Source organism: Dendropsophus ebraccatus, chromosome 10 (genome assembly GCF_027789765.1).
Source record: "Dendropsophus ebraccatus isolate aDenEbr1 chromosome 10, aDenEbr1.pat, whole genome shotgun sequence".
Classification (NCBI taxonomy): domain Eukaryota; kingdom Metazoa; phylum Chordata; class Amphibia; order Anura; family Hylidae; genus Dendropsophus; species Dendropsophus ebraccatus.
Genome location: NC_091463.1, coordinates 49,307,944 through 49,331,291, shown reverse-complemented (window position 1 = coordinate 49,331,291; position 23,348 = coordinate 49,307,944). Strand labels below are relative to the sequence as shown.

Genomic DNA, 23,348 nt, shown 5'->3' with positions numbered 1-23,348 from the left:
TTTTAGTTTTTTTCTGTTTCGTGTTCTAACAATCTTAACTTTTTATGTTTTGTTGTGATAACCGTAACTTTTTACCTTTTTTAAGCTTTGTGAGGTTTGGTCTCTTTTTTTTGTATTTTATGTTGTATTTTATATGGCCTTTTTGGGCTAAGTAACGTTTATTCACAATACACTGTGTTTTGAAAAGAAATTCTGCAAGATGTTTTTTTGCATTGTTGTTATGATTATAAGAAACTAAATAGATTTATATAAGTCATGAAGTGCACGCCAAGTCATACATTAAAATTCAGATGCTGCAGTACATTAACTTTACAATGAAGTGCATTAGAAAAGTTCTTGTTTTTCCAGAGTTACAGCAGAACGGACGCCCATGCTGAGCACTCCAGCAAATTACAGTAAAGCTCCGGCAAAAGACAGAACTCTGTGCTCTATCTCTTAGGCATCTGTATCCAACAGGGACACCATACTGCCCTTGTTCTAATCCATAACAGCTTTGCAGCAGAGACTTTCCTGCTGGCTACAGATACTTAAGAAACAGAGCACCGGGCTATGTCTGCTCTTAGAACCTCACTGCGGGCTGTAGGATGTGAACTAGGAGGGTTTGTGCTGCTGGAGCGTCAGACGAAGATTCTGCCGATGGAAAAGTTTACATCCATTGTAAATACTGCAGCATATGATTTTTCATTTATAGTTGGAGGCACTTTAACTTTTTCACTTATTTTTCTGTTTACTTGATTTGACATCCTATTCTTAGGATAGGCCAGCAATATCAGTTTAGTAAGGGTTCCCCCCTAAAGTACTTTAGTTCTTATTGGCTGTATCCAATATCAGTACTTGAACTCCTAGTACTAGTTTATTTTTAGGATGGTTTCAATTTTTTTTTTCTTCTTCCTTTTTTTTTTTCTTTACTACTAATTTTATTGTTTCCACCAAAATAAACAGAAATGGCAAAATAGCAAAGAGATGAACACCAAAAGCTTTATTCTCCCATGTAGTGCCACATTACAGCTCCACCAATGTAGACTTTATTAATCAATGAGTTAGTCAACGGTTAAATATATAGGGGAAGATTTATCAAACATGGTGTAAAGTGAAACTGGCCCCTATCAACAAATCAGATTCCACCTTTCATTTTCCAAAGAGTCTGTGAGGAATAAAAGGTGGAATCTGATTGGTTGCTAGGGGCAACTGAGCCAGTTTCACTTTACAATATCTTTGATAAATCTCCCCCATAGTGTACATTAGTATTCAGTATACTGGAGCAATTATTGCTATATTTCCACTAACATAGTTAAACTTGTATGGCTCCTGGTATTCCTGCTCTTTCCCTTTTAGCTGTTGACAGCTTGTTGTCTAGGTTACAAACCACCACTCAGCTCTAACAGCAGTAGTCTGGCTGGTTTACAAATAGCCTTAGTATACACATTTTTTTATATTACACAGTATATATGCAGTATATATGATCTTTTTGTTATTTGAAATGGGAATAGCCCTTTAATCCCTTTAATCCTTGTGTCTTTGGCTGACAATCTAACATCTAAACAGTGCAAATATGACTCAAAATGCCAAGGGGAAATAAGGGTTTCACTTGTTGGATGAATCAAGGAAAATGACTGGTAGCTAAACAAGTGTTATACTGGATGTGGCTCATTTAATGGTGGATCTTAATTTTTAGGGGGACATCTAGACAATTTTATCTGACAATTAGAGATGAGCGAACCTCAAGCATGTTCGAGTCGATCCGAACCCGAACTTTCGGCATTTGATTAGCGGTGGCTGCTGAACTTGGATAAAGCCCTAAGGCTATGTGGATATAGTCATTGGCTGTATCCATGTTTTCCAGACAACCTTAGAGCTTTATCCAAGTTCAGCAGCCCCAGCTAATCAAATGCCGATCGTTCGGGTTCGGATGGACTTGAACCCGAACCCGGTTCGCTCATCTCTACTGACAATCTAATGTTTTTAGCTTCTTCAGTGATAGACTTATGGTACTTTTACACGGGACGATTGATCATTCGTTTTTGCACGATAACGGTCAAATTCGAACGATAATCGTAAGTGTAAACGCAGCGAACGATCAAACGACGAGCAAAAAATCGTTCATTTTGATCTTTCAACATGTTCACAAATCATCGTTGATCGTTCGCAAAAAATTCGCAGATTGTTCAGTGTAAACATTCTTTCAACGATTTCAACGATGTGTGAGATAGGCTTAAACGATCGCAAAACGATCGCATAGCGAATTTTCCGTACGATGTACCGTTCCGTCTAAACGCTGATCGTTATAAAAAAACCATCGTTTATTCAAAATCGTTAATCGTGCGATCGGCCGAATTATTGCACCGTGTAAAAGTACCATTAGGGCCCTATTCCACCGGACGATTATCGTTCAGATTATCGTTAAATCGTTCGAATCTAAACGATAATCGTTCTGTTGAAATGCAGTTTACGATTAACGACCGAACGAGAAATCGTTGATCGCTTTATAAGACCTGGACCTATTTTTATCGTTGCTCATTCGCACATCGTTCGCATTGAATAAGACATCGTTCGGTCGTTTGCAATAGATACGAACGCAATAGCGAATAAATAGCGAAGAACAAACAATCGCAATTACGATCATAAGTAACGATTATCGTTCCATGGAAATGAGTGAATGTTTTCAGGTCTTTCGCAATAGCGGTAGTTTGAGATCGGTAATCGTTAACGATTATGCGAACGATAATAGGCCGGTGGAATAGGGCCCTTTCTTCTCTAACCAGAAACATTATCAAAGTGTTACTGAAATGAAGAATGCCAAGAGGTCAAGAAAGCTTTGAAGAATCTGTCCAAGATATATGTTGGGTGCATTCTCCTGTGTGCCTCTGGCTTATACCTATGATGGAGGCTACTTAGTGGCATTCAGAAACGGAAAACTTAAACTAACTAGTATACCTTTTGCCTATTTTGCCTGTATATAGCTCTATGGTATAATGCAGCTGTCTGCATTCCCTGCAGCAAATCCTGTCCTATTCCACCAAACTGATACTTTTGCCCCTGTTGGGTAATGGAGGGGTATAGACATGCAATTATTATATACATTGGGGGTGTTCCCAGCGTTCATGGTAAACAGGGTCTGTGAACTTAGTGAGAAGTAACACAATATCAATCAAAGATGTTTCACCTGCAAGTCATTGTCATATTCTTCAATGATCAAAACAAGTATATAAAACTAATTGCTCACCACATATGAATGCCGGCTGATTTAGATGAGGAAAGCCACAGCTAACCAGGCACTTCCTCTATAGTGGTTGCTGCACGGAAATGTTGTATTATATGAGGCCTCAAACACAGCTCAGTTACCTTATTAATGTTGCTGATGTAGCGTATCCTTTTATTGTTCCTATTATCCAGGCTCCAATGGATTATTTGACAATGGTGTAAGGGTTGTGTGGTCATATATGTCTCATCTCTGGGGATTTGTGAGCAGCATGCCTTAATTGTGTTTCATTTGCAGTACTTATTTGGTGCTATTATGTCATCACAATACAGTCACATTTCAGACACTCGAAGAACCCATTAAGCTACTAAAAACCACTCATGCTACTTATTAAGTGTACCTGATAACGGACACAATAGGCAGACAGTGTTACATTTTATTTTCAGTCCCCTGTATAATAGGTGTCTTAAAAACTAGAGATGAGCGCAACTCAAGTCCAATCATTTGCCATTTAAAGGGGAACTCCGGATAAGAAAAACTTGTTTTCTATTAAAAGTACATTAAAAGTTATATAGATGTGTCTATACAATGTATTACTGTATTTGTACGGTTCTGCCACATTGGTAGCTGATAAAAATCCAGGAAGTGAAGAAAAATGGCCCCTGTGCCAATTGTCTCCTACTCCTTCTGCTATCCCCCCTTAGGAGACAAATATTCCATGCTTCTGTCTCACATTGTGTGTGTTTGCTGAGCACAGGCTGATGATGCAGACAGGGGGCAGGGCGTGATGTCACAGGAGGCTTGGCTGGATCCCCCAATCCCCCGAGTGATTCACCATCTCGGAATGGCCAGAAGCAGGTGCACCACTAATTCTACTTATTGTGATGGGTGGGTGACTGTAGTGATCAGCTGAGGGAAAGCATTGCATTCTGGGAACTGCTCAACCAGGAAGGACAGAAACACAATACAGAACAACCCCCCCTCCCAAACTGGAATAGACAGGAATGGAATAGACAGGTAAGTAATGCTTTATGCTTCTGCAGGAGGTTCATTTTTTAACCTCTACCTGGAGTTCCCCTTTAAGTACTGCTAACTGAAGATGTTGCATGAGGTCCTAGTGAGTACTGGAAAACATGGATAAAGCCTATAGCTGTATCCATGTTTTCTAAACAGCCCTTGCACTCATCTTTATTCAAAACCAAGTTACATATATTATGGTCAATACTGCAATTTTTTGTTGTGTAACAGTAGTATGCTCTTTGCTCGCTGTTATTCTGCCATTTGGTGGTGATTCAGTGACATAAGATCTAAGCCCCATTGCCCCAGTTGTTTGCTTCAAACCCAATACCTTTTATTCTAAAAGCCCTTTCTGTATAAGCAATGGCTTGTGAAACTTGTGCAGTGACTAGTCTCCAATAAGTAAGGGTCCTGTTAGACAAAGCGATTTTTAACGATTAATGACTAAGGATAAACAATTGCTAATCAAATTGTTTTCTCGTTAACCTGAAATCGTTCACCATATTTCACAGAACGATAGTCGTTAGTTATGATCGTTACTGCGATCGTTACTATGATCGTTTATTGCTTCTGATCCAAGCAAAACAATGAACAATGTGCACTTACACTAAACGAATAGTGAACAAATGCGGAACTACAGCGAACGAATGTGGAATTACAGCAAACGATTAGCGAACGATTAACAATGATTTTATGTTTAGATCAAAATCAGCGATCAATGACACACAATAACGATTTTGCGACCGTTGCCTGCAATCACACAGATCGATTATCGTTTAAATTTGAACGAAATAATGATTTTTCGCACAATAATCGTCCCGTGTAATAGGGCCCTTAGTCTGGTGCCAAATGACCACACAGTGCCATGTAGTAGATTTGTCCTCTAAAAGGGCCTTTATATAAGTAGAGATGATGCTATATACCTTAAATAGCACATAAAGCAGTTCATAATATTACAAATATTTTTACAAGCTCAGATAATTTTATTGGGAAATGATGCACTTATATTGCGTAATAATAATGGAAGGTCACATGAAGTGTTCATTATTATTATTATGAGAGGAAAATCTGTGAGTCAGGAGATCATTCAGAGGAAAGTACTTGTTGTTGAGTTTTATAGGCTTCACCTATTTTCTGGCATGTTCAGCTCCGGAATCAGGGTGAGGTAAACCATGCAGTGACTAGGCCAGTTAGTGCAAGATCACTGTCCTCATGCCTGAGGTGCCCAAGCTCTCTCTTAAGGTGTCATGTCTAGCAGAAATTAAAGTGACACGCCTTGCTCTGTTGTAACCTTCAACTCTCTCCTGTCACTTCTCTATAGTGTGAAATGCTGAGTAATCTTTTCCACAAGAAAAGAGAAATGTGTGGGCTGCCTGGGATTCTTCTCTCATGTTAAAAACTAAAGCATGAATGTAGCCCTGGTTAATACTACTGGCTTCATAGTGATAACAAGGAATAGAGTGAACCTTTTATATACCAAGATAAAATACAATTCAGTGGTTGCTGGACTGTGTCTATGGCTGATATTACTTATACTCAATGTGGATTGTGCTGCTTATTTGGGGAATAAAATATGGTGCCCACCTCAGGTCACATGCTTGGCACTGGGTGCTTACATGAAGAAGTGATTTCAAGTATAACAATACACCATGAAGGAAAATAAAACTAAGCCTTTTGGTAGACGATAATTATTAAAAACTTTTTCCTTCAGATAAATTAGTGGTGGCATAAAGGGAACCTGTCATGATGAACATGGTTTCTGATCTGCCATCAAGTTGTAAATCAAAGGGAGCCGATTAGATTATGACATTTAATTTTGTGGTAAAAGATTTAACGTAACATATATTTTCTTCATTTACATCTTGCTATCTCTATGCTTAAGAGTCCAGTGGGCGGCCTGTACAGTGATTGATTTTCCTATGTGACTCTGCATACAGAAATAGCTGTCAATCACTTATAAGACCAATAGACTTCTTTCTATGCTAAGGGCCAGTTCACAATGGCCGGAGCTCTCTGCAGTAGAATACCGCCTGCCTCAGTGTCGAACAGCATCTCTACAGGAGGATTTGTGGGCCGTCGCTCTCCTCCACTCTCCGCTCAAAGAACTGACATGTCAATTCTTTGAGTGGAGAGGGGAGGAAGCCGTGGAACACGCACCCATGCATACAGACACTGCGGGACACTAAGGCCGGCGGGATTCTGTGACGGAGAGCTCCGCTGTGGAATTCTGCCAAATTTACTTATCAGTGTGAACTGGCCCTTAGGTGTCGAGTGGGTGGTGTTAATGGTGATTGACATCTACCTCTGTATGGAGAGTCATATAGGAGGAGGCTGATTAATTAGGACCACCCAAAGAACTAAGCATAGAAAGAGCAGGAAACTAAATTAATAAAATATCGATGATGCAGAATCTTCCACGTCACGAGGGGGGGGCAATCCCCCTCACTAGACACCAGGGAAGGGGAAAAGCTGCATTTTAAATGCAGCTGTGATCTTAGACAGCTGCATTTAAAATGCTAATTAGCGGGTACGGCGATCGGACCGTGCACGCTAATTGCCGCGGTCCCGAGCTGCAGATAGCACCTGAGACCGTGGCGGTTCAGAGCGGGGTCGCTGCGATTCCAGGCAATGTTATTTCCTGGTCATTACATTACATTACCTGGTCTGCACTCCGGCCTTCTTCTGTGGCTCCCGGCATCCTGACATCCCACTCAGCCAATCAGTGCGCTGTCCTGCCCCAGCCACTGATTGGACGTCATGGAGCCGGGAACCATAGGAGGAGGCTTGAGCGTGGATCAAGTAATGGTTAAGGGGGGCGGCGTTTACATACTTGCAGCGTAATGAAAATCCCAGTGCGAATATGTAACCCTATTCAAGATGACAGTGCCCCGAATTGCAGCGCATTTAGCTGCGAACTCGCAGCATGAAATCCGCTGCATTTCGCTACGTGTGAAGGCACCCTTAACATGCAATTGATCTATCAGCAACTGGTTATTGAGCAGCGCTGCCGATTATCCAATAGCCATGTCAATTTGTTGGCTACTTACATAATGGTGTTTTGGAGGAATAACATAAGTGCTATGTGGTATAAAGATACTGTCTGTGTGGTCTCTTTGGACACGTGCAGTTACAACAGAACAATACAACAGTACAATAGAACAGCATAGAACAGAAAGATGAGACCTGATTATGTCCCTTTAAGCTTGTTGGTAAGATTTTTCAGCTATTTTCCAGTTATTGCCCAGTATTGTCTCATTATTTAAAGTTTTCCTTATTAATTCCAATAAATTAGCCTGGTATCCAATAAACAAAATGGGAAATTTTAGCAGTGTAAATGATTTCTCTTGTATTTGATCACATCACAAAAACCTATTATTAGTGTATTCAACCAACACATCAGAGAGTCACATATAAGCCACAATGGTCCTATTAAAATCAATGATCAATAAAATCACAGTTCTGAACATTATTAGATTTATTGGGGATTAGATTAAAGCGACTCTGTAACCACAATCTGTCCCCCCCCCCCCCCCCCCCCCCCCCAAACCACTTGTACCTTCAGATAGCTGCTTTTAATCCGAGATCTGTCCTGGGGTCCGTTCGACAGGTGATGCAGTTATTGTCATAAAAACAACTTTTAATCCGGCAGCCCTGTGTCTAACGGCCGGGGCTTACATTTGTATATGCATTAGACTGGCACACCCTCTCCTTCCCTCCTCCCCACCCTGATTTCTTCCCATACCCCAAAACATACTAGAGGCTAGATTGTAGGCCCCAATTGGGGACCAATGTTGGCACTATAGAAGTAAATACATAACAATTGTGCTATAGGGTTCCCTCTTTTGGTATTCCACTGCCACTAATGCCTAGTGTCATGTGCCTAAAGTGTTACTTTGAAAGGAATCTGTCAGCTGCAGTTCCCATTGCAAACTGACAACAAGCTGTTAGATAGCTGTTAGGTGAAGGGGACACCTGCTACCTTCTATAAATCTGTCTGTGCTTCCAGAACATACAAAAAAATGCTTTTATTATATAGTACAATGAGTCAAAGTGGCTTGACTCAAGCTCCAGAAGCAGCCGTCTGTAACACATCCTTACTCTCTGCTCCAATACCTGAATCTGCTGGGGGCTCAGTCTCCAGGTATATTATAGCAGTATTTGGCTTCTGTTTTACTGTGTGTGAACATAGCCTTATTCTGAACGCCTAGTCACCAACGAAACAAAACTTTTAGGCTATGTTCACACTACGCAACATCGGCAACAACGGCCATACTTTTTGCAGAGCGCAACATAACCTTATTTGATATGGGATCCCGGCCGGAGCATACACACATCGTATCCCGTACACCGGGATCCCATACGGGGCCGCAAACAACTGACATATCAGTTTTTCACTGTGTGCCATGGGAAGCTCTGATGCGGGCGCGCGCTGATGCGCCCGCATCAGAGCTCTGCGGCCGGAAAGATCATCCGTCCGGTACTTAAGTCACGGAATGGCCGGTCTGATACGTTGTGTGAACATAGCCTTAAAATCTTTGTATGACACGTTGCTCTCCACCTTGGCAGAAAAGTTTGAAAAGACATGACTAAGAGGAGACGTAAAACAGGCCATATATACAGTGTAATGTGCTATGCGTGCTATTGTTTATTCTAAATTCTAGCTTATATTATCAGCGTTACTTATTATTGTTCTTGTGGTCGTCCTGTCATCGCTACTTCGCTGGTCGCTACTGTGAACAACATCTTATTACACCGAATGATGCGCGAACGATTTGCAAACGATCAATGATAAAAATAGGTCCAAATTTTATCACGTAACCAATGATTTCTTGTTGGTTGTTTAATCGTTTTCTGCTATTACAGAAAACGATTATTGTTTAAACGATAATTGTCCCATGGAAAAGGGCCTATTGATAAATCTATTGACAAATCTATCCTATTGATGGTTTGATATTTTTTTAAAGACAGCACCGCTTCTATTTGGAGAGAATTCCCTGCATAGGGCAGTACACTACATCCTGCAGAGAAAAAAAAAAAAAAACTATTGAAAAGTCATCTTACTGAAAACAATGACCGACAGTAGCCGTGGTGTCACCAGCCTGAAATGTAAAAAAACAAAGAACATGAGCTTATTCTTCAGAGAGGAAGTTTTGACTGTGCAGTTGGAGATTCTTGATTAGGGCCTGATGACATACTCAGCACTGTGCGCTCTGCTATTGGCGAGGTGAGAGCAGGCTATGCTCAGTGTCTGATCTCAGAGCCGCAGCCCTGCCCTGAGCTTGGAAACAAGATACATTTCATGTCAGGCAGCTCTCAACTCCACACCCCTGGCTTCAACTCCCACTCCTGTTCCTCATCCCTGAGCCAGGAGCAGCTCCTGGCTGAAAACACGTGGATTCCACTCAGACATTCACAGGATTACACTGCCCTGTTGGGATTGAATTGTCTCTATCATCCTTCTTGCCACTTTATCACCTTCTTTTACAGTTTTGGACGTTTTGCTAAGTTGCTTCATATACAGGATTTGTTGGATGGATTGGAAGAGGGAAAGTTTTGGTGGAAATTTTGGAATTGACGGGATGGTACAGTGCAGCTGATGGGATTTGAGGTGTATACAGTGCTCCCTGATCTCAGACAAGCTGGAATTGCCTGTCTGTGATTGACAGCAACTATGCAGACCTGTCCCTGACAGTTTGGTGGAGGAGCTGCTTCAGCTTGAAACTTACCAGGTAATGTGTATTGTACTTACATGTATGTATGATGGCTGTATCATATAGCTTTCCTCTACCTAGTGACACTCCTTAACTTGGTACTACTAAGTAGAAGGGCAATGCAAACACATTACAAGTAATCTATCAAGTTCGTAAACTTAGAAAGAGAATATAAAGTATATACGATATAGTAATGGAATAAAGAGTACAGAGAGTGCAGATGTGAAATATATCATTGTTTTGTCTCTAGATGTACAGGCAGCTTCACTTAAGGTGAACATAGACATGGATTACTGTATCTGGTCACCAATGCCAGAAATACTTTTGGGGTCATGCCTCAATACTATCGCCTCTATGAACTGAAGCATTTGCAGATCTGTAGGTTTTGTTGTATGTCTGTGCATTATATAGGGTAAGATCTACCATGACACTCACTGAAATGTACATTATGAAACTGATGTGTGAAGCAACTACAACAGTAATGTCCTGCTGTGTCTCTTCATTGCCTAGAAAGGATGTACCTTATATCATAGACAAATATGTAACCTGACCCTTTTCAAATGGTAAACAAGTAAAATGTCAAAATTGTTCGGGGGTGCCATAGAAAATGTCAAAATGTGTTCATAACACATGACAAAGAAACATGTAATCTAAGGTCTTTTTTCATTTGATTTGGATATAATTCTTATACATAAGTTTTTTTTCATAGAATACATATAACTGTGGGGAAGTTGTTACATATCGCACTAAACAGATATATGTTATGTAAGTGAATGCAAAAGTGTAACATAAAAAGTGTATAAGTACATCCGTAGTAAATCATTGGCTATGGGGAGTCAAAATAAAAAAGGAGTAACATGCCGTAAGTAATTTATTGCTTAATTTATTTCTTCTTTATTGTGGGTAGCACATTCTGTAAAAACAAGGAAGACGAACCTGCCCTGCTAATCTGGGTGTACCATTAGTCTGAGTAATAGGAAAATAGTCATTGTGAATGAAAAATATTTGTTACCAATGTTAAGCAGACTAAAGCCAATGCATTCTTAGTGTTCCATATCCTCCAAAATCCATGTGCGGCATCAGTGTCTGTAACATCTCCATGCCTCAGTATAGTTGACAAGGCAGGATGGCAAACTCAAGATGAATGGGCTTCAATACTGACTTAGCTTGTTGTAAAAAAAGGACTCTGGAGAGGGGTGCCATAGGATTCAATGTGTTCCTACTAAGTGACTTTAAAACGACAAATAAACAGGGTATAGATAAAGTCATTGGAATTTATGGTTCCAGTCAATCAAGTCAAAAGGACAGCAAGCTTTATCACAGAGCCAGGGCAGAGGCCCATTCATCTATCTATAGACATCATTTAGTTGTAGTAAATAGCCTGAGATCAGCCTAGTGTTAATACAAAGCACACATCTAAAAAAAAAAAAAAAAAATTAAATGTTCTTAGATAATGTAAAAAGTTTTACTTTTAGAAAATTATTTCCCAGACACATCCAGTTATATCAGTATCATTCTTTGTTGGATCTAAATTTCTACAGTGGTTATATAGTGTGTCTTCATAGGGCTCAACTTAGAACACTACAACAATGGGTTCCTTCCAGCTTTGAATACAATGACCTAAATCATTAGGGGAGTTATTATGTACGTCAGTAAAGACATTTTGAGCAGTTCCCTCCCAACCTGCTTCCGTTTTCCCGGGTACGTGAGCATGAAGCACAATTGTAACTACTAAGAACTCTGGATCCAGTTAAGAGCTTGTGAGCAACCATGTATTTAATAGTAAGGGTTTTTAAATGAGAAGCTAAACAATCGGTCATAAACATACTCCCCCGAAAGAGGAATTTTATCCAATAGGGTGTGCTTACAGCTCACAGATCACTGATATAAAATCTGGAAACAAACAGGAAGTATTTAACATGACACAGTAACCATTTGATAAAATCCTATAGATTGTAAGCAGGGTCCTCACTCTTCTTTTTTAAATGATTGTGTAATTCTTTAATGTCTGATTTTGTTTGTGTATTCATCCCCAAAATCGTTTTTTAATTTAAAGTGTTAAAAGATATTTAAGAATAATTCCCAATTTACAAAGTTATTGCACAAAGATTTCCACAGGATAAAGTATAACAAGATAATTGATGGTGGTCTGACTGTTGGGACCCTCACCACCATGACAATGCAGGAAACTGTTTTTAAGGAATGGAGCACATTGGAAATGTGGAGCCAAAACTCCATTCATTTTCTTGGGGCTTCAGAACAAGCTCAAGCTCAGTTTGGAAGCTTTGAAAGAATTAATGGAGTCAATACTAAGGGCCCTATCACACGGATTGATAGTTGGCCAAATCGGCCAAGTCCTTGCAGCCCTTGTTAAATGATTATCGTCCGCGTAATAGACCCAGTAGACGAGCGCCGATCTAGCAGTGGTATTAGCCCATCAATCCAATCAGCTTGTTATCCCCTATCCATAACTTTGTGAGTTGGGGCATCCTCATTAAAAGGAATCTATGTTTTACACCCATGAAACCACAAGGGGATAAGAGATGTTTCACTTTGTGTAACTAAAGGTCCTTTAAGGGTCCATTTACACAGAAAGATTATCTGACAGAATATCTGCCAAAGATTTGAAGCCAAAGCCAGAAACAGACTATAAATCGAGATCAGGTTATAAAGGAAAGCCTGAGATTTTTCCTCTTTTCAAATCCATTCCTGGCTTTGGCTTCAAATCTTTGGCAGATAATCTGTCAGATAATCTTTCTGTATAAATGGACCCTTATGCTGGGTTTACACGAAACGATAATTGGCCCGATCGTACAATTAACGATGTCGAAGTAACGATTTTTTTCATCAGCGTTTAGACGTATCGTACGGAAAAATCGTTTTGCGATCGTTTAGCGATCGCGCGCCTGCAGCCCGGCCCGCAGCCCGGCCCCCCGCTCGTAGCCCGGCCCCCCGCTCAACCGCAGCACCCTGCACCGCCCCGATCGCCACCCCCGGCGCCGCCGCTCCGATCGCCCCCCCCGCCACCGCTCCGATTGCCACCCCCGCCGCCGCGGCTCCGATCGCCCTCCCGCAATGAACGACAATTTAAGAACAAGATAAAAGATCAAAATGAATGATTTCTCTCTCGTCGTTCGATCGTTCGCTGCGTTTACACGTACGATTATCGTTCGAATTCGATCGTTATCGTGCAAATTCGAGCGATAATCGTTCCGTGTAAACCCAGCATTACACTGACCAATTTTTGCCAAGGTTTCCTAGGAACACTTTCCTAGGAACACTCGATGAACCGATAATCAAGCTGTGTAAAAAAGCCAGAGATCAGCCGACGGGCGAGCAAGTGCCTGCTCATTGGCTGATTTGATCTTTTGAGTATGCCCGCTCCTCTACACAGGAGATGTAATGACTGCACTATTAATGGTGCTATGTAAAGGCACTGCAAGCGAGCGCCACACTTGCTGACGGTCATGTAAAAAGACCTCAAATATATGGGCTGACTTCATCGCTATTGTGAATGTGCAGCAATATATTTAAATGGATGCAGAAACTATGCAGTGATTGTTCATGTGGCCTGGCTGACCAAACAAGCTCCAAACAGCATGTTCCCATATCAGGCCTTGTAAAAAGACCCTGAATTGATCAGATGAATTACAAGCATCCATCTGACACTGAATAGGATCACTTTGGGTAAAGTTTTAATTGAAAAGTGATGCATAGTAAATGGTATACTATAGTGTATCTTCTGGTCCCCTAGCTCCTTGCTCCTCTGATGTAGCCTTTAAGGTATTGGAGAGACAGAGCAGAAGGGAGATATCACCAAAACTGTTGTCGATCTTTAGTACGCATGTTATGAAATGAGAATGTATACAATGGGGGAATGGGTTTTATTTTTATGACTATGTAGAACATGGTATTTATTGGAGACGTCCATGATGATATGAAAAGTTTGATAAACTTCTCGTAGCTTTAGTTGAATGTGAAAAAGCTTTAAAGGGGTATTCCGTGAAAAATGTACTTTTACCCTATCCTTAGGATAGGGGAAAAGTAGGAGATTGTGGAGGGTCTGATCCCTGAAACCCTCCGTATTGGACCCCGCCGCCTCTGTTATGAATAAAGCCCCGGGTCAGAATACCCCTTCAACTATGAAGCTTAGGTTATTTATGAGGACATGTTAACACAACAGATGTGAAAAAATTCTTGTGGATTGAGAAGAACCGCAGATTTCTGCCACAGATTGATGTGAATTCTGTTATGGATCATAACCCTGTTCAATGGGGCTGATCCATGTCTGGAAACTGATTGGATTCTGCAGCAAAAAGTGGCATGTTACTTTTTTTTCCAGAAAAAACTGCATCATGTGAACTATTGTGAAGATTCCCATTGCAGTCTATGGAGTGTGGATTTTAAGAAGATTTCACATAACCATCAGAGATGAATAATTCCATGGTGTATGGCTTTATCTTCTTTTACCGTTGCTAGTGCCAGTTACATATTTCTGAATTTTCAGTTCCCCTTTTTCTAAGTTTTGAAACAAAGGCAAGAAGGAAATGTCATCACTGGGCACCTGCGACTGGTGGAGCTCATAGACGTAGAACGCAGGCTCCTTGATTTGTATAGAGGAACCTGGGAACAAAGCTCAGGGATTCTGTGATCATTGAGCTAGAAACCAAAGGGTTTATTACTTGGAAGAGCACAGAAGGGCTCTTCATTCTTGGTATCAGTGGGATACCAGCTTATGGACACCTACTGGTTACTTCTTCTATATTAGAAAATGTGAAACGTGAAGCTTGACCTTAAGGGTTGTCACCTTTACCATGAAGGTTTTTCAGTGGCCAGACGCCTTTAAATGCTTCTGTAAGTTGCTTAGTCATAGATGTTTCTTGTGCTGGAGCATTGTTCAGCTCTGCACTCTGGCCTTGATTCCAGTCCGTCTAATCCCATACTGTAGACCTTATCGCATTGCACCATCAGATGATCTCAGTTCCCCTTTACAATAGGTGGCATTAAAACAATGAAATTCAAGGATTAGCTTCAACTTAATAAACATATTTCACATAGACAAACATGCCAGCTGAATGCGGAACAATTCAATTTGGCAGAGCACAAGAATGGCACAGAATGCTTTCTCCAATGGACTCACGCATTGTTATGGTGTATTATTTTACCCAGCAAAGCAAACAGCCGTGTAGCTGCAGAGCGATTCCAGAAAGGTACATCCAAAGATGAGTTTCCCACGACTCTGTTTGCTTTGTACATGTAAAGTTAGTATGCTATGTATAAACAAGGGACTGGAAAATGTCTCAGAAGCCCAGTTGTTGCCATATTGCTGTACCTACTGTAGCTGAACATTTTAATGGCCACTCATAAGTGTCCATTTGTGTAAAATTGTCCAAGTGTAGCCTGGAAAACTCCATGTAAAGCTTCCGATAATATGACACCATCAATAGAAGAGTGCTAGCACTGACTGTTCTCCAGCGGATACCCTGTAGGTACACCATTTCCTCCCACACACCTAGGATATTTGATATCTGCGATGGGGAGACAGCTGTGGAGGGATGTGAGCGCATAAGCCACACAATATGCTGGTCCCATATAAGCATCAGGATAGAAATAAATCTGTAACTACTTGGTAGTAGCAGCCAAGAAATAATAATGCATGATTTCTGGGGGATAATGAATTATAAATTATTATTTTAAACCATGTTAGCTGTTTTCTGTCTTGTTCTGCAGGCCGGGGCCTGCAATTATATAGCTGGGGGCTTTGTTTCTGAAAACTGTTTTTTAACAGCGACATTCCTGTGCTTATACTTCAGTTATCCAATGTACTGTGCAAAATACTGCATGTTCTCTAAATGTGCTCTTCTATCCCAATATTTGCACGACATCATTACATAATTACGTAATTTTTCGGAATCTTGTCCCTCATTCTGGCAGTTTTAATTCTGTAACTCCTTAAAATACCAGACTGTATTGTACAGTTTACTTTATGACCATGTAGTAGTGCAGGCAAACAGTGGTACCACCATTGTAATAACATCTACCTATAATAATAATAATATTTATTTGTATAGCGCCAACAGATTCCGCAATGCTTTACAACACTTACACTATACTACCTATACACCTAACAGCCAAAATAGCTATAAAATGCATCCATAAAATTGTGCCCATGGAGTAGATACTAACACAGCAATGTCTTTGTATCAGTGTCAATCTCATAGACATCCTCAAACCCTAATGCCAGACGGTGTCTGTAGTGTAGTATGACCATAGTATTGGTTCCACCTTAATGTTGTATTCCATATGTTAGCTGTATTGTAGTTCTGCTATTTTTAATTCATTATTAATAAGATCACTGTTGAATATTTCACGTCTCCATTTGTTCTCCTGGTTACCCTTGCTTCACTTAAACAGTCCTATGCACCACTAGAGTGTAACCCTGGCAGGCAGCCAATCGCAGGCACTGTAACAGATGATGGAAGGCGTGTGGAGGTGCCAAATTTTGCCGAAAAAAATTAAGATTTTCTTTTTTACTGTATTAAATCAGGTTGCATGTTTTTTTTTCTATTGGACAATGATCTAAACAAAGGCTCTGTACCGAGGGTTTGAAGCACTTGGTATCTCGCTGTTTGGAGTTTTCATATGGTAATGTATTATGGGGTACAGAGAATCTGACATCTTTATATATCTTTATGAAATGAGAAGCATACATGGGTACAGTAGGGCCCCATAAACTTCTATAGGTGCGATGTTCCATCTAGACACAACTTGGAATTTTGTACATTTTTGGGCATGAACCCTAAATCTGTGCATGGGGGTATTGTTGATATATTGCCATTTATAACGCTCACCCTGAACTTTTACAGGTTCCCCTTTAAAGGATGTAATTTTCAGAGCAATTAAAATGATTGTGATTTTCCAGTAAGGGTACAAACCCACACACCGTATATGCAGCGTATTTACTACTGCGATACGCAGCAAATACGCAGCAAATACGCAGCAGATTAGATCTAAATAACTGAACACAGCATCAAATCTTCACCTTCACATCTGCTGCGTATTTGCTGCGTATACGGTATGTGGGTTTATACCCTGAGGGTACAAACCCACTTGACGTATTTGCTGCGTGAATCAGTGTTAAAAATAAGCAGGCAAAACGCAGGTTGGCTTTATACAATTGTTCTGTGTTAAAATACGCAATTGCGTATTTTTGAAGCATGAAGCTACATGCGTTTTCACTGATGCTTTGCTTACAACAAGCTTCACGCTTCAAAAATACGCAATTGCGTATTTTAACGCAGAACAATCGTATAAAGCCAACCTGCGTTTTGCCTGCTTATTTTTAACACTGATTCACGCAGCAAATACGTCAAGTGGGTTTGTACCCTAATAGAATATGTGCTTGCAGCCTCGGCCTGCACTTCCTAGGCAGTGTTTCTCTAACCATCAGTTTCAGCAGGAATCATATTTGTGGATATAGTTTGCAGAAGTGATGTCAGGACCTCACAGAGCCTCTGATCCTACCGTGTGTTAGGAGAGACTTATATGGTCTGGAAATTTTCTTGACAAACTGAGCTCCACTCTAATAAATGGTTCAAAGATGGTGTGTCAGTGGGCAGCGGGAAGGTGCAGCTTTCACTACACAGATCAGACCTGACATAAATGACACTGATAATTTTCTGGTTATTGTAGCCATCTCTGATCATTACAATATTTTATCTGCCATAATCTGAGGGAATTGGCACTTATGCATATTATAAAGTTTAGGGGTTCAATTGTAGTATAAATCAGTGAGTTTATGACTTAATTCTATTGTATAATATAAACCCTTTAAAGTTTTACAGATGAAAGTGCTTTGCATATTTGAATTTAGGGGATGAGCATTTTGGAATATATACAGCCTATACACTATGACCTGGACGGATAACCAGCGCTGTGCTCCTCTGTGTGCTGTGTCTGATGAAGAGATCAGCACAGGAAGAGAATGCAGGAGGCTGCTAGCATGTAACTTTCTAATTGCAGACAGTGTTAGGACAACAGGGGAGAAGCATGGTGGTATCATGAAGCAGGCACTATAGGTACTGCAATATGTCTCTTGCTGTAGCACAATGGACATAGTTGGTTTTTTTTGTTGCAGATACTATGAGGGTGAATCTGCATAGTGGTAATAGTCTGCACTGACTGTCAGAAACAAAAAAAGAGGTGGTGTAGATTCTATTCAATGGCCCTGCCGATCCATAAATCACTTACATGGTTCATAGGCAGAGCAACAGATCATGTGTACAACTCTGCATCTGCATGATCACAGTCATATTGTTATCTCTACCACCTCCCCGGCAATAATCTCTGTGGTCAGTGCCGCAGAAGCTGAAAACATCCCTGACATGCTTACCATGTATGTCGTAGGAATATGAGGCTGGTGCTTTAGGAGGGTGTAACCATGAGATATTAGCTATATATCAATTCCCCTATTGTACTAGACTACCAGATTTGCTGGCAATAACTCCTTCACTTCCCTAGACCACCAGGGATGCTAGAATGAACATCTCTACTACTATAGGCCATCAGGGATGCTGGTATCAAACATTTGTTAATAACAACTACAAATGCCAACACTAACCCATTTACTACACTAGCCCACCAGTGATAATTGGATTACCATCTTGAATGACTAAGCAGACTGGCATTAAAGGGGTTTCCTGGATTTTTAGCATCAGAGGCCTATTTACAGGCCATCAATGTCTACCAACACCCAACACTTCCATTGAGCAGCTGTAGTTCAACAGAGCCATTGCTTCAGAACCTATACCCAGTGAACAGTCCCATGTGCCATCTGTGTAGTGGTGCCATCGGTTACTGCAGCTCATCTTCTGTTCGATTCAATAGGATCTAGGATCTGTAGTAACTTGTGTCACCACTACACAGTAGTCAGAACAGAGCTTCTGGTACTATTTAATGTGTATAGATGCCGGTGCAGTTGTTCCCTTGAACAGCTGATTTGCGGGTGGGCTGGGTTAGAAACCCTGACAATCCCTTTAACTTTTTTACTGCTATAGATCACCATGGAAGTTGGTATTAGCCCCTTTACTACACTAGGCCACTAAGTTTACCACCTTACACCATCAGGGATATTATAACATTATATAACCCCCATACCACCCTAAGAATATTCACCATTAACCCATCCCTAACTGTTAGGAAACACCAAGCTCAGTAATCTTTAGGGTGGTATTACACTGGCCGATTTTTCGGTGATTAACAATAAATCATCTGAAACAGCCGTTTTGACGAACGATCCTAAATCGTTCACCCTATTACACAGGACGATGACAGTTACTTACAGTCGGCTGATAGACCGGGGAAAGACCAAATGACGTGTTATTACTAGAGATGAGCGAATCGGGTTCGGGTTCGAGTCGATCCGAACCCGAACGTTCGGTATTTGATTAGCGGTGGCTGCTGAACTTGGATAAAGCTCTAATGTTGTCTGGAAAACATGGATACAGCCAATGACTATATCCATGATTTCCACATAGCCTTAGGGCTTTATCCAAGTTCAGCAGCCACCGCTACTCAAATGCCGAAAGTTCGGGTTCGGATCGACTTGAGCACGCTTGAGGTTCGCTCATCTCTAGTTATTACACCAAATGATGTTCGAACGATTTGTGAACGATCAACGATTAAAATAGGTCCAGATTCTATCAAAGGATCAACGATTTCTCGTTTGTCGTTTAATCGTTGCCTGCTATTACATGAAACGATTATTATTAAAATCCAAACGATATAGTGTTTTTTTCAAATGATAATCGTTCCATGTAATACAGCCCTTAGATGTTGTCTGGGTGGCATAGGGATCCAACAAAATGTTCCCCTTTTATGATATTTCACCAAAAGGAATTGGAGGTAGGGATGCATGAAATGTTGTCATGTTTCCACTGTATGTTGTTAACCTGATGGGGGTTTGAATCCTCCTCGGTACCTTTGGAAATGACTATGCTGGAGGGAAAGAAGCAAAGAGTTTGTTACCACTTGTGATTTCCGTTCATAAAAATTAAAACATTGGCTCTTCCTTTGCGGTTTCCTCATTTGCTTTGCCTTGCAGATGTTATGTGGTCTTAGTTAATGCAGCAAGTTTATTCTTCCATCATACTATATTTTCTAGTCAGAATGAGTAACTGCTATTAGATGTAACAGGCTGGGGTTACATGCACATTTTGGGCTTATTCAGGACTAGTCACACCAATGTCAGTCTAAAAAATTTGTAAATGGTGAAAGGATATAATTGTAACCTGTATGTATCATGGGTCAGAAGGTTTATTGGTAGTAGTGATCATGTAAACAGATATATAAAAGAACACACTATTATGAAAAATAGAAACTTCGAGAACCAATTTTCCTTTATGTCATTAGTTCAATACCATCAAAATATCTGTGTAAACAGCCAGTTCAGACCGACCATTGTCATACATGCATACTGGCTAAGCTAGCTGGACCTTGTTATAATTGCAGGGTTGTTTAGTTGCTGCATTAAAGTTGCAGGGCAAGTCGCAGTAATGGTCTTGGTAACCATGTTTGAGCCCTACATATCATCATCTTGATCATCATCATTGCGACCTTCATTATTGGGAGAGAAACATGAACAATATATCTTAGACTATGTGCACACTTCGAAAGAGGCCGGGTCACGGAACGTCTGGTCTCTGAAAAGATCATCCTGGCTGATCTTTTCGGCCGCAGGGTTCTGATGCGGGCACATCCGTGCGCACCCGCATCAGAACTTTCCACTGCTCACTATGGAGCGTGCGGCCGGAGCCGCTTGCTCCACAATGTGCACTGACAGGGTTTTCTGCGGCCACTATTCAATGAATAGCGGCCGCAGAAAACTGACATGTCAGTTGTTTGCAGCGCCGCTAGGGATCCTGGCCAAAGCGTATACTATGTGTTTATTGTAAAATAGTCAGAGGATGTGTTAACCATTCCTCAAAAGATGAAAAAAAAATGTGGGTGTGGAGATAAACACAAGATGGAGGCTTGTCTGGGAGAGTCTGTAATCATGACTTCTCTTGGCGATTTATCATAGAGAAAGTGTGAGTGCAAGAGCTTAAAATTTTATAAAGAAAACCGTGCCTGTCATTTATTTTCAGTCAAATTCTATTCGATTTATCTTTGAGGTGAAAATTCAGTTTTTCTGATGATGATCTCAAAAATGTTTCCTTTTGCAGTGAGCCAGTAACAGAAGTGCTCAGCCAAGAACTTCTCCTGGCTTGTTCTAATGATCAGGAGGAAGCTAAAAACCCAGACCCAGGTCAAAACTTTTTACAGGTCTTTTTGATAAAAAAAAAAAAAAAAAGAACAAACATTTTTTCCCCTCAAAATGACAGTAATACTTTAATCGACGTCAGCATATTGGGATATATATATATATATATATATATATATATATATATATATATATAATATCGAGAGACTATATATAGGCTTATGAGCACTGTAATGTGCAGGGTCCCCTACAGAGAGTTATTAGCTGTCAGAAATGTTGGAAGTCTGCAGTCTGGAGACTGGTTACACATCATGCATCACATCGGCATTTGATTAGCGGTGGCTGCTGAACTTGGATAAAGCCCTAAGGCTATGTGGAAAACATGGATATAGTCATTGGCTGTATCCATGTTTTCCAGACAATCTTAGAGCTTTATCCAAGTTCAGCAGCCACAGCTTATCAAATACCGAACGTTCGCTCATCTCTAGTCATGACTTCTTGGGAAAAATACTTCTTTAATGCGGCGATCATGATGTACCTATTTATAAAATTGGTCCCTGAACCCTATTGGTGCAGTGGAAGAGGATAAATGAACATAGATATAATACTAGAATACTAAGGGCCCTATTACACCAACAGATTATAAGATATTTTTAAGCCAAAGACAGGAATGGATTTGAAAGTGGAGAAATCTCAGTCTTTCCTTTATTACCTGTTCTCTGTTTATAGTCTGTTCCTGGCTTTGGCTCAAATCTGTTAGATTATCTGTTGGTGTAATAGGGCCCTAAGAGAAATGAAGGAAACAATGCTTTATAGGGCAACATTGTATAAATAGAAGGCTGCATTTAACCTATGCAAGGAGATATGCCACCTTAGTAGAGCTGCTTACCTAGATGGGTTATGCAAAGGAAACAATACCCTAAAGGATTTTAACATTTATGTATACTTTGGCAGCCTTTTTATCATGTTGTCCCAATAAATATAAAAAAAAATAAAAAAAATTAAACAGGTAGTTTGGAGAAAGAAAATGTCTTTTGTTTTTCTTAATCAACTGATATCACAAAATTATACATATTTGTAAATTACTTCTATTTAGAAATCCCAAGTCGTTGAGTACTTATCAGCTGCTGTATGCCTTGCAGAAGTGGTGTACTCTTTTCAATCTGTGACTATGTTCACACAACGTAAGCTTAGTATTAATCACGGCTGTTGCCGATTTGTAACAACGGCCGTGATTAATACTAAGCTTACAGAGTGCTGCAGTTAGAGGGAATCACGGCAAGAGTGTATATTTATAGGGGAACACGAAAATGCCTTTTTTGAAGATGGGACTGTTTGGTGAAAAATATTCGCAGAGCCCTCATCCTGCTGCCTGTAGTATGATGCAGTGACATTGTTCTGTACCAGGATGCTACCTGCCTAAAGCGACATGTGGTTTCCAAGGGTTTCCCAGGGCCAGTGGCTGTCTGCTCAATCATAGTGGTTAACTGGATCAGTACACTGAGGATGTGAAAACTACTAAGGGTCCTATTCCATGGGCCGAGGAGGGCCCGATCAACGATGTAAACGAGCGGCGATCTGCTAGTTCGCCGCTTGTTTACTGGGCCTATTCCACGGCCTGATGATCGTTGAGCAAGGGTTTGCAGCAGCATACATTACCTGTCAGGTCTTCTTCTCCTCGCTGTCTTCATCCCCAGTCAGCTGACAGGCCCCACTCAGCCAATCACAGGCCGCGGCGGTCCCGGCCTGTGATTGGCTGAGCGCTCCGTCAGCTGACCGGCCATTCGGAAGATAGAGCGCGCGGGACCTGGGGATGAAGACAGCGCAGAGAAGAAGACCTGACAGGTAATGTATAATGCTGCGCTTCTGAAATCGACGGTCGCCCGCCGCGCACCACTATTCAACCGTAGCGATGCGCGGTGGGGGAATGATGATTTTAGGTCTGGCCCTAAATGAACGATCAGCCGATGACACAATCATTGGCTAATCGTTCTCTCTATTTCGTTCTCTCTATGGGGCCGATTCGGCCGATTATCGTTACTGTGGAATAGGGCCCTAAAAGTGGTGCATGTATAGAGGTCTAGGGTAGGTCCTTGTGACTGCAATCATTTCACCACTGGAAGGGATACAAGGGTTGTCAATGCTGATAACTTTAGAAATC

General features: G+C 40.8%; 1 protein-coding gene across 1 annotated transcript in view; it reads left to right on the top strand.

Annotated features, from left to right (window-relative positions):
- Positions 1-9,527: 9,527 nt before the first annotated feature.
- ARHGEF9 (Cdc42 guanine nucleotide exchange factor 9) overlaps positions 9,528-23,348 on the top strand; it is a 296,681-nt gene continuing 282,860 nt past the window's right edge. The window contains exon 1 of the mRNA XM_069986579.1: positions 9,528-9,945. The gene's annotated coding sequence lies outside the window, so the exon portion shown is untranslated. The remainder of the gene's footprint in view (positions 9,946-23,348) is intronic.